Source organism: Mus caroli, chromosome 1 (assembly GCF_900094665.2).
Source record: "Mus caroli chromosome 1, CAROLI_EIJ_v1.1, whole genome shotgun sequence".
Lineage (NCBI taxonomy): Eukaryota > Metazoa > Chordata > Mammalia > Rodentia > Muridae > Mus > Mus caroli.
The window spans coordinates 29283642-29298615 of NC_034570.1; positions in this window are offsets into that span (position 1 = coordinate 29283642).

Consider the following 14974-nt stretch of genomic DNA (forward strand, 5'->3'; position numbering starts at 1 on the left):
CAAACTCAGGTCCTGACCAATGCCAAACTCGTCTGCATATTGAGAATGCCTCGGCTGTGTTTTCCATTATTATTGTAAGTAATAATTTAGTAATTTCTGTCAAGCCTAGGGCATATTACTACTCATAGTCTTTGTGGAAGTTCAAGCAGCTCTCCTCTTCCTCAGAATCCTCCACACATGGTCATTCACCAGAGAGCCTTGCTGGTAGCTCTGCCAACAGTGGCATTAGCCCAAGAGATGATCTTTAAATCAAATATCCAATCTGGGCCATCATAGATGTGACCCTGTTGGGGGAAAACAGAGAAGGAGAAAACTACATTAAAACCAGCATATGAAAGAATTCAGTTGACAAAGCCTGGGAACCCCTCCCAACCTAGGCTTCAAAACTCTGAGCATGTCCACCAAAGCCAGGACCATGACACTGATGTCCACTCTCCTCTTTCCTGTTCACCATGGGAACTGAAATTTTTACCTAGAGCAATATGACAAGATGAAGAAAGAAAGTGAATACAAATAGGGAAGGAAGATGTCAAATATTTTTATTTGAATATGATAAGATTCTATAAAGGTGACACCTGAAGTCTCCCAGAGTTGATGAACACCTTATGTGAAATAGCATGATATAAAAATAGCATAGCAGTCATGGGCTGGAGAGATGGCTCAGCAGTTAAGAGCACTGACTGCTCTTCCAGAGGTCCTGAGTTCAGTTCTTAGCACCCACACCATGCCTCACAACCATGTGCAATGGGGTCAGATGCTTTCTTCTGGTGTGTCTGAAGAGAGATACAGTGTACTTATATACATAAAATAAATAAATCTTTAAAAGAATAAGCAATCTTCCTGTATATCAACAACAAACATACCAAGAAAGATGTCAGGAAAACAATCCTAGAATTCACAAACTCTTTAAAAAATTATAATAAATACAACCAAGGAAGATATATATATATATATATATATATATATATATATATATATATATATCTCCAATTATTATAATCAAGACTTATACAATGAAAACTTTAGGACACTGAAAAAAAGAGATTAGAGAAGGCACTAGAAGGTGGAAAGATGTCCTATGCTGGTGGGTTTGTAGGCTTGTTGTGAACATGATCACTCAACCCAAGCCAGTTTACAGATTCAATACATTCTCCATCAAATTCCAAATGCTGTTGATTACAGAAACTGAAAACAAACCACCCAACAAACAAATCAAAAAAACTCATAATTCATATAGAAACACAAAAGCCCCTGGATAATTGAAACAACTATGAACAGAAAAACACTAGTAGGGATAGTGTTAGCTTACAGATAATTCTGCTAGACTCCTCCCAGGGATCTAGCAATGGCTTATGTCACCACCTGTCACGTTTACCTGATACCTCCAGGTACAGGTGGCCTGGTGTATAGAATAACTGATGGTCACCCCAGTTTGCTCTCTCTTTTTCTTTTCTCTCTGACTCTGTTCCCATGTGTTCCTGGCTGGTCTTTCTCTTTTCTCCTTTCTGTTCGTCTCTGTCCCTTCTTCTCTGTCCTCATGGGTCTGCTCCTGTCTGTCTGGCTCTACTCCTTCTCTAGGCCTTGTTCCCTTCCCTTTCCCCCTCCAATAAACACACTCTATATCAGATTTGTTACATGGCATGATTTCTCAGGGCGTGTCTTGGCATGAGCCCTCCAGGTGCCCTCTCCTAGCCATGTTATATTTCATAACAGTAGAGGAATCCTTATCCCTCATTTCAAATCTACTACAGGATTATAGTTATGACAACAACAGGGGGCTGGAGAGATGGCTCAGTGATTAAGAGAACTGACTTTTTTTCCAAAGGTCCTGAGTTCAATTCCCAGCAACCACATGGTGGCTCACGACAATCAGTAATGGGATTCGATGCCCTCTTTTGGTGTGTCTGAAGACAGCTACAGTGTACTCATATAAATAAAATAAACCTTTAAAAAAAAAAAACCCAGCAACATCAAAATCAACATGGTACTGGCATAAAAACAGACACACTGATGAATGAAATAGAATCGAACACCCAGATACAAGCCCACAGTCCTACCACCACCTGGTTTTTTTTTTTAAACAAAGAAATAAAAAAATACACACTAAACAAAATACTTCTTCTTTAACAACCATGACCATCAAGCTGGGTATCTTCATGTAGAAGAGTGAAATGAGACCCTTTTCTCTCATCCTGACTAAACTCAACTCCAAATGGATCAAGGACCTCAACATAAGACCTGATGCCCTGAATCTAATAGAGGATAAAGTAGATAATGCACGTTGACTCATGGGCACAGGACAGAACTTTCTGAGGAGGGCCCTGGTAGCACAGGCATTAAGACCAACAACGAGCTAATGTGACCTCATGGAACTAAAAAGCTCTGATAGGTCATTTCTCTGCGGCCAGTGACATGAGTCCATTTAAACCGGATTAGATTATATTAAAGGCAGGTATATTGGGAAGCTGCTCTCTCAGGGCAAGTTTACTAGCCCCAAGGTTTGAGGTCAAGGGAGGCCAGGGAAGTTGTCATGGGGTGTGGTGGGGAAGAGGAGAAAGAGAGAAAGTGCTCTCTCATAGGCAGAGGGAGAAGAGAAGAGAGCAAGAGACCAAAATGTCTGGATTATATAGGGCAGAACCTCTTAAGGGCAGAGCAGCCCAGCCCTTGGCTGGAAAGTTCAATGTTTAGGACAGGGTATGCCAGGTAGGGACTGAGGGGTGCTGGGAGAACCTGGAGGCTACATCTGCTTTGATAAACAAAATATGCACCTCAGTCCCTTGACCTGGACTGGAAATCAAACTGCTTCTTACAGCAAAGAACATCACCAGTACATCCATTAGCTCCCTAAGAAGGACAGTGTGTGTGTGTGTGTGTGTGTGTGTGTGTGTGTGTGTGTGACCATGTGTGTATTTTGGGAGTTAGTTCTCTTCTTCCACTGTGTAGGTTCTAGGCTTTGAATTTATGTTTTCAGGCTTCGTGGAAGGCGCCTTTACATCTCTTTGGCCCATTACTTTCAATTACAAACATTGAGTCTCTTAAGTTCAATAAATGTAGAGATTCTAAATTTAGCTTTGTCTGTTTTGTGAAGGTTGCTTGTTTTATCTTGACAGCTTTATAATGTGCATGCAGACTTATTTAAATATTAAAGTATCTCGATAATGAGAAGAAAATACATGTTTTTTAAAAATCAACATAAGAATAAAATGGATTTACTAACAAGCACTTACCTAGGAACTATTAGGGGACACAGGAATGAGGACACAGAATCAGGCACACCAGCCACTCTGATCACAGACAACAGAGCCCAAGCTGTCCTGCTGACTTTGGCTTATGTGGCCCTGCTTGCTTGCCTCTTCCTCTTTTCCTGGAAAAGAGAGCAGAGATAGCAGATTTCTAAAGATGAAACTGTTTTAACTAGAAACCTACAATCTCAGTTTTGGTAAAACTTGTTCTGCTCTACACACACACAAAAAAGTCTCCTTGGGGGTGAGCATTAAAAGACCACTCTAGGGGGCTGGTGAGATGGCTCAGTGAGTAAGAGCACCTGGCTGCTCTTCCGAAGGTCCAGAGTTCAAATCCCAGCAACCACATGGTGGCTCACAACCACCCGAAATGAGATCTGACGCCCTCTTCTGGTGTGTCTGAAGACAGCTACAGTGTACTTACAAATAATAAATAAATAAATAAATAAAAAAGAGACGAATAAATCTTTCTATAAAAAAAAAAAAAGACCACTCTAGTCCTGTAGGCAAGGTTGTGACAGCACTGGCTGCCCTGGGTAAGCAAGCTACAGTATGTCTGTCACAGTGGAGCTTCCCTAGCAGGAGCCAGAGGCTTCAGTAGTGCCAGTGATAGAATTTGTCCCTTTATCTCTGAGCACTATGGAATTTCTCCCTGGAGGAGAGGGAGCCCTGGTGACAGTCTCACGGCATTAGTTCTAACAGAGTTGTTATCTGTTGCACTCTTACAGTAGATTCGTTGTTAATGATGGACAGCACCTTTATCTTTAGCCAAGCATGTAAAAAAATGTTCCTTGAATTATTTTTATCATTCCATCATTTAAATTAGTTGGGGCTGCTTGCTTGCTTGCTTGCTTGCTTGCTTGCTTGCTTGCTTCCTTGCTTGCTTGTTTGCTTTAGAACCAGACCTTTATTCCAGAGACCAGATGGGGTTGCCCCAGGACCTGGCTGCTCTCCTTGAAGCCACAAAACCCACAGACCAGCAATCTGTCCTGTCAGTGCCCTGAACTACAGTTTAAGTGCCAGCTCCTTCTTGCAGTGACTGAAGGTACAGGCGGAAGGGAGCCCTGATGGGCTGCATGCCATTGCTGTTTCATTGAAAAAGAAAAAGACAGCAACACTCCATGTCTCTGGTGATGGGTAGGCTCGAGGGGACAATGAGGCCCATAGCAGCATGAGTTGTGTGCAGTCGATCCATCCATTCCGAGGGTCAGAGGGTGGCGCACGGACGCCACGGTTTGGTGTTGTATGGTGGGGTGATAGAATGGATTCTAGAACTCAGGGCACTGAGCCATCAATGATGGTTTGTATATGCTTGGCCCAGGGAATGGCACTATATTAGGAGATGTGGCCTTGCTGGAGTAGGTATAGCCTTGTTGGAGGAAGTGTGTCATTGTGGGTGTGGGCTTTAAGACTCTCATCCTAGCTTCCTGAAGGCTAGTCTTCTCCTGTTGGCCTTGGATGTAGAACTCTCAGCTTCTCCTTCACCATGTCTGCCTGAACACTGCCATGCTCCAGTCTTGAAGAAAATGGACTGCATCTCTGAATCTGTAATCCAGTCCTAATTAAATATTGTTCTTATGAGAGTTGCCTTGGTCATGGTGTCTGTTCCTAGCAGTAAAACCTTAACTAAGACACTGTTTGTATTTCACCTTCCCATCAGTGGGCTTGGGAATTTGAGTGGAGCACACAGGGCTCTTGTTCATGCTTGCCTTGGTGCCAGCACACTCACCACAGCGGTGGAAGAGAGAAAATGTTAGTGGCTGCCACCTGGCAAGGAACACATAGCCATCTTCCATCATCTGACGTGCATGGCAGCTGGGCACCAAGTCAGCTTTATGCAGGAACTTGGCCACTGTCTCAGCCCCAGAAGACACTTCATTTGACGGTCACTCTTAACTCAGCCCCACATATCCTTGACAGAGTCAGACCACGGCTGCTGCAATGAAACATCATGGCCAAAAAGCAAGTTGAGGATGAAAGGGTTTATTCAGCTTAGACTTCCCCTTTACTATTCATCATCAAAGGAACTCAGGACTGGAACTCAAGCAGGGCAGAAACCTGGAGGCAGGAGCTGATGCACAGAGATGCTGCTTACTGGCTTGCTCTCACGGCTTGCTCAGCCTGCTTTCTTATAGAACCCAGGATCACTAGCCCAGGGATGGCACCCAATGGCTCTTTCCCATTGATCACTAATTAAGAAAATTCCTTACAGCTGGATCTTATAGAGGTATTTCCTCATCTAAGGCTCCTTTCTTTGTGATGACTCTAGCTTGTGTCAAGCTGACACACAAAACTCACCAGTAGAGCTGATCACACAGTGGGGCCTGGCCAAGCACACCTGTGGGTCACTTCCTGTGTTGAATCAGTTCCATGGATTTAAGTCTAGGGAGAAGCCTCCATGGCACAAAGTCTTCCCCTGTACAGTAGCCACAGTGGGGCAGGCAGTGGGTGGAGATTTTCCACAGTTTGACTTTGTAGCATGCCTGCATTCACTGTAAAATCTGTAGATACAGTTGATGCTGGCACATTCCCCAAGCTTCTCATGATGCAGAGGGAAGTTCTCAGACAGATTTGGTCTTACAGGTTAACAGCAGGCAGAGGGTCTCCACAAAGTCCCCCCACCACACCATAAAAGAAGTAGGTGCTCTCTGGAAGGACATCATCATACCAAACAGTCACAGAAGTCACTGTAGATTTTGAAGGGGGCTCCAGCCAACAGCATAGCCTGGTTCAGGAAACTCTCCTAAGATTTGACCATGGGCTTTGCTCTGTATCAGCTATAGAGTCTTTCTAGGACAGGAGACAGATGTGTCCTTCAGTAGGTATCTAATGAGAGTCAAGATTGAGCATCTCGCTACCAGCTTTGGTGGTGTGGCCACAGAGCTGTGATCTCCCCTACCTCACGATTGCATTTTAAAATTACCTTGCAAAAAGCCGCTTATACATTTTGTGGCGTACTTAAAAAACATATTAAATTCAAGATGCTACTTGTGTCTCTTTGGAGTAAGACTTGATGACAGAGCTTCACCACTTTACCACATACGGGGTGCGCGTGCTCGGCTCTTGAACATTTGCTGTTTGTTCTCTTCTAGTTCCAGGCTGGAAAAGGAATTGAACAAAAAGATCTTTATTACACATTATTTTATGTCTGTTGCAGCCTTGATAAAAAATCTCAGGTTTATCAGTTATTGTATATATGTCTATTCTTGGAAAAGAAACCCAGAGCAACAATATACTAAGAGGATTTTGATGTACACTAGTTAGAGGTATTTTGATTGACAAAAAAACATTTTTATGTCTTTTTAATTATTTTTTGTTGGCCTTGATTATTTTAAAAAGGAAATTATTCATTTATTTGTTTATTTATCTGCTAGTTTATTTGTTTGTTTCGAAACCGAGTCTCACTGTGCTCTCCTGGCTGACCTGAAACTCATTATGTGAAACCAAGCTGGCCTGAAACTTACAGACATCCTCACCTGTCTGCATACAGCCCTGCTTCCTGCCAGGTGATGATGGACAAAACTTCTGAAACCACGAGCAAGGCCAAAGTTACATGCTTTCTCTTGTAAGAGTTGCCTTGGCTGTGGTCTCGTCACTGCATCAGAACAGTGACTTATGCAGTTGGTCACTCCCATAGCTTTCTCTTGTAAGAGTTGCCTTGGCTGTGGTCTCGTCACTGCATCAGAACAGTGACTTATGCAGTTGGTCACTCCCATAGCTTTCTCTTGTAAGAGTTGCCTTGGCTGTGGTCTCGTCACTGCATCAGAACAGTGACTTATGCAGTTGGTCACTCCCATAGCTTTNTCTTGTAAGAGTTGCCTTGGCTGTGGTCTCGTCACTGCATCAGAACAGTGACTTATGCAGTTGGTCACTCTCATAAGTTTTGTGTTATGATTGCACTCGCATATCTTGTAGAGAGGTCACTTTGTAGATCAAAGGGTTTGTGGCTGAGTTGATGTTTTTATTTCTCTTTTGGTAGCATGCAGAGTACCTTCCTGTGCCAAAGATGCTAGCACGGAGGGGTGAAGACTCTATGTAGGCACCCCCTCGACTTCTCCATGTTTTAATAAGTTATATAGCTGTTGCCTTCATCAATGGGGTCTTTTGGAGAACAGACTACAGTCCTGGCAACAGCCTGGATGTTTGGGAGTTCCCGAGGAACCTTTGATCCAACAACTCAATGAGAGGTAACCTGGTACTGGAGCCTTCATTTGGTGATATCCCGTGGGCCTCTGTCTCCCCCATCATTTGGGGATTTTATTTAGATCACCTTTATGTATGTGTATATGATGTATATATGTCTGTATATGTATATATATGATGTATAAGTGTATGTGCATATGTATATGATGTATCTGTGTCTGTATATGTATATGAAACGCATGTATTTGTGTACGTGTATATGCATATGAAGTGTATATATGTGTGTTTGTATTATATATATATGTATTTCTGTGTCTATGTATGTATTTTAGGAGGGTTCTACTGTATTATGTTTTAATAATATAACCCTCCAATAGTCCTTACTTTTAGCATGCAGTTTTACTTTTGGCCAGAATTTACTTTTAACATGAACAGCAATTTTAGCATGCAGTAAGTTAAACAATGAAAAGTGATTAGCTCCTAAGTTAGCTTTAGGACTTCCAGGATTGTTAACTCTGCCCCCTTATCTTTGAGACACAGAATAACACAGAAAAACAATTACAGTACAGAATAACACAAGATGGATTCTCCTTCAGGGACACTGAGATAGTACATTTAATACTCTCATTGTTATGCAAATCACAACCAAGATTTCTTGTCAAACAAATTTCAGTGATTTAAATGAGCTCAAATCCTTAAGGAAGAACCTGTTGTGGTTAAGGAATAAAATGCTGCCCCCCACAGGCTCCTATTCTGACAGCTGCTAGCACTATTTGGTAAGCTTATGGACTCTGTAGGGAGCATCTTCTGAAGGAAGTAGGCCATAGTGGGTTTTGACAAGGTCTAGCATTGGCTTGTAACAAACAGTAAGGAGACTAGGGATACAAGGAACATATCTCAGCGTAGTGAAAGGTATATATGACAAGCGTATACCTAACACTGTAGTAAATGAGGAATTTGTAATATAATCAGAAGGAAGATTAGGGTGTCTGTTCTCTCTGCTTCAATACAGTGCTTAAGTCTTTGCTAGAGGTCAGGGGCTGGAGAGCTGGCTCAGCAGTTAAGAGCACTGACTGATCTTCTAGAGGTCCTGAGTTCAATTCCCAGCAACCACATGGTGGCTCACAACCATCTGTAATGGGATCTGATGCCCTCTTCTGGTGTGTCCAAAGACAGCAACAGTGTACTTACATACATAAAATAAATCTTAAAAAAGAAAAAAGAAAAGAAAAAGAAAGGAGGTCAGAATCTTGATTTGCAGATGACCAAAGATGTTACCAGAAGCCAGGTGTGGGTGCACACCCTTAATCCCAGCACTCAGGAGGCAAAGGCAGATGGATTTCTGAGTCTGAGGTCAGCCTGGTCTACAGAGCGAGTTCCAGGACAGTCAGGTCCAGACAGAGAAACCCTGTCTCGAAAAACAACAAAACAAAACAAATAAAGAGATGTCACCAGAAAACTCTTAGAATGGGTCAACACTTTCAGCAAAGTGGCAGTAAATAAAACTAAACTTGTAACATGTTTCCATATTAACATTATTTCCATATTAACTATAGCCATTTTATATTAACATCTTATGCTAACAAATGCAAACAGCTGTGTGTACCAATAACAAAGAACTGCGAGAGAAATTAGGAAACCATTCTCATTCCCAGTTGCCTAGAAACCATCAAAGATATCTGAATAAAACTAAATAAGGAAATGATGAAAGAAACAGGAGAGACACTAGAATATGGAAAGGCCTCTTATGCTCATAGACTGGAAATATTAATAGTGTGAAAATGACTGTACTACCAAAAGCAATCAATAGGTTCAATGTGGTCACCACTGAAATTCAATGCCATTCTTCACAGAAATGGGAAAACAATCTTGAAATTATTTTTTTTTAAAGATTTACTTATTTATTTTATGTACATGCATACTCTGTAGCAGTACAGATGGTTGTGAACTATCATGTGGTTGCTGGGAATTGAACTCTGGGCCTCTGCTCCCTCAAGCCCCACTTGCTCCAGCCCAAAGATTTATTTATTGTTTATGTAAGTACACTGTCTTCAGACATACCAGAAGAGGATGTCAGATCTCATTATGGGTGGTTGTGAGCCACCAGGTGGCTGCTGGGGTTTGAACTCAGGACCTTCAGAAAAGCAGTCAGTGCTCTTAACCACTGAGCCATCTCTCCATCCCCTTGAAATTCTTATGAAAGCATAAAAGACCCCAGATGGTCAAAGCAGTTTGGAGTAAAAACAAACAAACAAATAAAACCAACCAACCAACCAACTAACCAACCAACTAACCAAACAAACAGAACCCAAACTGGAGGTAGCTCCATACTGGGTTTCTACTTATATTGTAGATGTGTAGTAATAAGGGCAGTAACGTGCTGACACTAACAGACACCTAGATAATAGGACAATATAGAGGCTCCAGAAAGAACTACAACCAGAGCCTCCTGACTTATGATGAAGACATAAAAAAAAAAATAGTGATTGCTAGAAAGACACTCTCCTTAACAAATGGTACTGGGAACACTGGATAGCTATAGGGAGAAGAGCAAACCCTGTCACCCTGGACAAAAATCAAACTCAAATGAATCAGAGATCAGTATAAACCCTGGAACTGGGCTGCTGTTAGAAAAAGTAGGGAAAGGGAAGGCATATACCAGCCTAGGAAAGGGCTTTCTGAATAGTCAGTCACGTGGGGAATAACCAACAATTCACAAACAGGACTTTCTGAAGAATGCAAGTTTATGGGCAGGCAGGGAAGGAAATAGGTCATCAGAGATAGAGTCTATAAAGTGGGGGAGTGTCTTTGCCAGCTCACATTCAACAATAGAGGGATGTCTAGAATATATAAAGAATTCAGAAAGCTTTGCCACAAGAAATCAAGCAACCTAGAGGATAAATGGGCACAATGAGCCTACAGGTCTCAAAAGTGGATGATCAAACAGCAGTGAGTGTTTGAATGCGTCCAGCATTCTTACTGCAAATTAAGACTGCTGAGATTCCATCTCACGTTAGTCTGCAGTAGCAGACTTTAAGAGGAGACATATTTTATTACTGGAGAAAGGGCTGGAGAGTGGCTCAGGGTAAAGAGCACTGGCTGCCCTACCAGAAGACCAGGGTTCAATTCCCATGCACCCACATAGCAGCCCCCACTTGTCTAACTCCAGTTCCTGGGCATCTGACATCCTCACACAGACAGATATAAATGCAGGCAAAACCCAATGCACATAAGATAAAAATGAATCATTAAAACAAATGTTGTTGGAGAGACGGTTTAGTGGCGAAGAGTGCCTGCTGCTTTGGGAGAGAACTGGAGTACATTTCCCAGCACCCACACTGGGAGGCTCACAATCACCTGACAGTTCAGTTTTAAGGGAACCCAAACCTTCCTCTGGCCTTCGCTGGCACTTGCATGCACACATGTATAAGCATGTGATTTCCCTCCTCTTATTTCCTTTTGTTTTTAAAATGACCATGGGTGTTTTGATTTCATGTATGTCTGTGTATCACCTATGTTCAGTGCCCACACATATACACATAATTAAAAATAAATACATCTTCTTTCTAAAAAAAAAAAAAAAGATAAAGGGAGTTAGAGAGATGGCTCAGTAGTTATGAGCACTTGATACTCTTCCAGAGGACCTGAATTTTATTCCCAGTCCCACATCAGGAGGCTGACAACCGTCTGCCATTCCCACTCCATAGGATCTGGTGCCTCTGGTCTCCATAGACCTCTGCACTCATGTATATATCCAAATATGAGTGCACACACATACACATGCACGTGCACACACACACACACACACAGTTAAAAATAGTAAAAACAAAATTTGAAAAAGAAGAAAACAAATGCACATGATTGTATGCAAGTATTCCTGAAAATAATTCAAAAACATTATTTCTCATTCATAGAAACATCTAACATGTTTTGGTAAGACCCACACCTCATCCCTCCCCTCTGATTCCTCCCCACCTCACGCCTTTCCCCTCCCAGCTTCATGAGCACTCTTCAAGTTTATTTTTAAAATGCCATTGAATGTATTTAGTGCTGCCTGTGTGTGCGTGGGTGTCCAATGACTGACAATGAACACAGACCCTCAGAGACCTAATCATCGAAGAAAACTAACTCTTGCTCTCCAGAAGCTGTCAGTCAAACCCCTCAGAGAGGGGTGGGACTTCCTGCGCTTCCCATCACCACTGATGCCTGGGGAATTTGGCTTGCTTGTGCAAGTCTTGTTCCCAAAGTCTCATTTGCTGAGTTCATGTCTCAACTGAGGTGTCATGTCTTGGAAACACAGTTTTGCCTCAGATGTAGCAAAACCTCTGGCTCTCTCCTCTCTTTTCCATGATGGTTCCTGATCAAGGTCTGGAGAGTGTCCAAGAACTCTGGAAATAGCCTGTGATATTTGTGTATATGTGTGTGTGTGTGTGTGTGTGCGCGCGTGTGCACGTGCGCGTGCGTGCGCGTGTGCATGTGTGCAAATGCACAAGGGATCCCACTGATCAACAGCATGAGGAAAGGTAATCTATACTATTGGGCTTTTTATTTGATAGCATGCGGTGTCTGGGAGAGCCATTGTACTGGGCATCATCAGATAACTTCATTTAAACCCCTTTTATGTATGTCTCTATTTTTAGGAACTTCTATAGTAGTAGGTCTCCATATAGAATTTGCAGAAGATTTTAGTATTATTTATTCCCATATTTCCCCTATTTTTACTCTTATTTATTTAGTATTATTTATTCCTATTATCCCCTCCCCTGCTCCTCCACCCCATTTAACCCCTCCTGTCCTGTTCTATCATTTCTCCTCCATCTTCCTATCACATACATTTCACTTCCCTTTTCTTGAAATCTGCCTTCTCTGGGCACTTCAGTTTAAACACACATGCATGCACACACACACACACACACACACACACACACACACATCTAAATATTTAAAGTTAGATCCAAATATGATGCAGAACATGCGGCATTTGCTTTACTGGATCAGGGTTACCTCACTCCAAATTATTATTGAGTTCCTTCCATGTGTCTGTGAAATTCATGGTTTCATTTTAATTTACAGTAGAATAACAGTGTACACACACACACACACATACACACACACACACACACACACACACACGTATGCCATGTTTTCTTTACCCAGTCATTCATTGATGGATATCCAAAGCAGTTTCTATTTCTTGTAGTTTGTGAACAGAGGACAATGAACACACATTACCAAGTATTTTTCTAGTAGGATTTAGAGTCCTTTGAGAATATATCAGATATATTGGATATTTGGTATAGTTGGATCATGTGATATATCCAGTCTTGGTTTTTGAGGGACCGCCACGATTTCTTTCTTCCTTTCTTCCTTTCCTTTTCTTCCTTCCTTTTTTTTTTTTTACGATTTATTTATTTATTTTATTTATGTGTGTGCACTGTTGCTCTCTTCAGACATACCAGAAGAGGGCATCAGATCCCATTACAGATGGTTGTGAGCCACCATGTGTTTGCTGGGAATTGAACTCAGGACCTCTGGAGGAGGTTGATTTCTACAGTTCCTCCCTCAGTTTGTTCTTCAGATATCCATGTCAGTATGTATGTATACACACACACACACACACACACACACACACACACACACACACACACACATATATATGCCACTCTGTGGTAGGATGAAATCTCAAGGTAGTTTTAATTCGCATGTCAATAATAGCTAAAGATATTGAACATTTATTTAAAATCTTGCTTAGCCATTTTATTTCTTCTTCTTAAGAACTTTTTGATTCCTTCTGTGTCCCTGTTTTTAACTGGGTGGCTTGTTTTCATGATGTTTAGTTGTATGACTTCTTTCTATGTTCTAGACATAAAGGCTTTGTCAGATGTATAGCTCGCACAGACCTTCCCCCCATTCAGGAGGCTGCATTCAAGTGGTGATGTTCTTTGTTTTAGAAACTGTTTGATTTCCCCGACCAGTACAAGGGATTGAGGTGCATATTTTGTTTATCAAAGCAGACCTGGGCTCCAGGTTCTCCCAGCATCCCTCAGTCCCTACCTGGCATACCCTGTCCTAAACATTGAACTTTCCAGTCCAGGGGCTGGGCTGCCCTGCCCTTAGAGGCTCTGCCCTATATAATCCAGACATTTTGGTCTCTTGCTCTCTTCTCCCTCTTCCTGTGAGAGAGCACTTTCTCTCTTTCTCCTCTTCCCCACCACACCCCATGACAACTTCCCTGGCCTCCCTTGACCTCAAACCTTGGGGCTAGTAAACTTGCCCTGAGAGAGCAGCTTCCTAATACACCTGCCTTTAATATAATCTAATCCAGTTTAAATGGACTCATGTCACCTGTGGAAGAGATGACCTATCAGAAGCTTTTAAGTTTCATGTGGTCTTGCTGGTCTTAATGCCTGTGCTACCAGGGCCCAAAAGACAAACACAGCATGGCTTCACTCTCATGATGTGAAGAGAAAAGACCCAGGAGAGAAAAGACCAGACAGGCAGAAAGTGCCTCAGCCAAGCACCCAGGAGTATGGATGAGCCACACTTGCCTCCCCTCTGATCTCAGGAAGCTCCAAGCCATGCTCAGAGAATCCTCCACACCTATCTGTCTCAGGCCATTTCCTCAGTGATAGCTTAGATGCCCAGAGGAGGGCAGGGGACAGACAGCATGCAGTGCTGCTGTCCTGGGCCAGGGAGGTCCAGGTTCCCACACACTGTGAGTTAGAATGCCCCCCAGGAGGCAGGATCAGTGGCTCCAGCCTTATCTGTCCCAGCTGATAACAAGAGAGAATCCTCCCCCCTCTTCCCCTCTTCCCCTCTCCCCCTCTCCCAGTCAGCCACTGCCAGGCAAGGCCTGACTGCTGGGTCTCCTTGGTGGCAGACAGGCAGCAGCTCTGTCTGGGGTGACATGCCAGACTCCTCCTTTGATGGGGAGTAAATGGCTCAGCCTGGACCACAAAGGCCTGCTGCAGAGCAAGTAACAGTGAAGTGAGAAGGGTTATCAGCAGTTCTGACACCAGGGCCTCTCCTCTGATGTTCCTCAGGCCCCTGTGCCTTTAGCAAACACCAGAGGTGAGACATCCCAAGCTGCTCCCTGTCTCTCCTGTCTGGCAGGCAAGGCCTTTCTCTCCCTTTATGTACAGTTTCCATTAAGAAAGTGTAGATTTCCCAAACCTCATCTGAGTAGTGGGTGGACTTGTGGCTCAGGAGGTTTAGCTTCTGCCTAGCAAGCAAGTAAGCCCCAGGCGAACAACAGCAAAGCAGATGGGTGGGTGCCAAGGTATCTGGGAANTGCTTTTTGTGACTCCATGGAAATTAAGCCCAGGAGGAAATGGGATTGGCCAGGTTCACACTTAGGTATTGAGTCTGAATTTACATGAGAGTCTGAATTTACTGGATAAATTTCCCAGCTCTTGTGTTATGCTCTCAAATGTACACTGTGAAATTTTTAGTAANAGAAATTATGTGGAAGGAGGGTTAGATTTGAGATAGCTCTGTTAAATGAGTATATCAAAAATTTCCCATTACATTCTATACAATGACCATCAATTTGTTGGTTTATTGTTTCTCTGTGTAGCCCTGGCTGTCCT